The sequence below is a fragment of the Ictalurus furcatus genome, chromosome 13 (assembly GCF_023375685.1).
Source record: "Ictalurus furcatus strain D&B chromosome 13, Billie_1.0, whole genome shotgun sequence".
Classification (NCBI taxonomy): domain Eukaryota; kingdom Metazoa; phylum Chordata; class Actinopteri; order Siluriformes; family Ictaluridae; genus Ictalurus; species Ictalurus furcatus.
In genome coordinates this window covers 542,073-543,984 of record NC_071267.1, presented here as the reverse complement: position 1 = coordinate 543,984, position 1,912 = coordinate 542,073, and the positions used below count along the sequence as shown (strand labels likewise).

General features: G+C 38.7%; 1 protein-coding gene across 4 annotated transcripts in view; it reads right to left on the bottom strand.

The window, feature by feature from the left end:
- Positions 1–475: 475 nt before the first annotated feature.
- The window catches only part of LOC128617094 (probable phosphatase phospho1), an 8,898-nt gene continuing 7,461 nt past the window's right edge, over positions 476–1,912 (bottom strand). For 2 of the 4 annotated variants that reach the window (XM_053640087.1, XM_053640088.1), the window contains exon 2: positions 476–1,912. This exon is cut by the window's right edge and continues 1,415 nt beyond it. The gene's annotated coding sequence lies outside the window, so the exon portion shown is untranslated. The other 2 variants (XM_053640089.1, XM_053640090.1) reach the window with 1 other exon arrangement.

Below are 1,912 nucleotides of genomic sequence, written 5' to 3'. Positions count from 1 at the left end.
TCCATCCAGCTGTGCCAGTCTATCAATCCATCCCACCCATCCCACCCATCCCACCAGACAAAGATTAGCCAGAATTCCCACACTGTGCTGACTCTGCTGCTGGGACGTGTTTCTCCACTCAAGCTGATGGAGTAATGGAACGGTCCATCAGATGGCCAGATGGACTCAACCAGAGAGGCAAGTCATCAAGGGTGTTCAAAACAGTACTGGAACACAGCTAGAGAGATTTGTCCTGTTTTCTATTGACCAAGGAGATAATTACTGGATGTTTCATTGTATTTCTCGTCTCTCGCGTTACAGGCGATTGGTTTGTGGAAATGTTCCCAAAACTATTTCTGTTCATGAGCAGGTCAGATGAGTTCAGAGAGAGAGAGAGAGAGAGAGAGCGAGAAGGAGAGAGAGAGAGAGAGAGAGAGAGAGAGAGAGAGAGATTTTATTGTCCTTTGCCTCCACCTTGTGGACATAGCTGATATCTACAGCTGTCACAAATGAGATTCACACTTTTTTTTGCCTTTTGATGTTTAATTCTTATTTGCATAAATCAGTAGAATAAAGATAAATTCTTAGAACATTTTTTCTCCTTTTAAATACAATCAGTTAATACAGTAAAACTCTCCATTTAATAATAATAATCATTTCCTTTTTGTCTAATGGCTTTTATCCCTTTTCATTGCTAAGATCTCATGCACATAATAAATAAAAACATATATTAGCATATATAATAACATGTTAATATATATTCACAGTGTACTGATGGTGGTGTTTATGACACAAAGTGAGGTCGTTCCCTTAGAATTAGAGAGTGTTAGTGTACTACGTAGTGTAACATATGATTGTGTTATCATTTATAACACTTCTGTAATAATATGGAGAGAGAGAGCGAGAGAGAGAGGGAGGGAGAGAGAGAGAGAGAGAGAGAGAGAGAGAGAGAGAGAGAGATCTAAATGAAACTTTTTTAAATTCCCAATGTACACATTCACCTTTGTGGATCACCACTAGGTGGCGCTAAACCCCCTCTCAGACCCCTACCTCAATAAATGTCATGCTTAATATTGAAACCTTCACCTGAAGGTCAATACAATATTCAAGACACAATATAGGATAAAGATACGATAAATATTTTTCATACACACACAACTGTTCTATCATGCTTTGACATAACGACGTCATAATCCATAATTAGACTTTATGTGCTGAGTTATGATTAAAAATAATATATTCTTATTACGTAATTACTTTGGTTTCACAGCGGATCACGAGGACTTGAAGAGCATCTGTAGTTTATTCTGCTTACAAAGTCATCAGGCATGAGGAGTCCGGGTGGAAAGACGAGACGAGGAAAGAAATCGGAAACTACGTGAGGACGGATAAGCCAGCGCAGGTGAAAACAAGATAAGATACGACGGAAAGCAAGATAAGATGAGGAACGACGAGACAAAACAACATACGCTAAGGAAACCTGAGATGGGTCGATGAAAAAAAGAAATCAAGGAACGACAGGATGAGATAAAATCATGCGAGACAAATGAGATAAGGAAAAAAAATTAGAGTATTATTGATTATTTTCCTGTAACAGAAAGACACCGGGTGATTCGTTCCTGACGTAGTGACAGGGTTACCCGTCTGAAAAAAACCCCCACTACAATCCATCCGAATAATGGACTTTAAAGGTTTCCATCACATTCCTATAGGTTTCCATTAGGAGTTTTATTGGTTACTATTAAATACCACTACACCCCAGAAGGGCCGTCTTTCATGGGTCGATGATTAACATCAAAATAAAATGAAACAAACCATCAGAAACCATTAGGGACAGGACATTCCATTAAACTACCATTACAGACCACCAGAAACACACTAAAATCCATTAGGAAGCAGGAAAAAAAACTCTGCGTCTGGTTGTTTATTATGG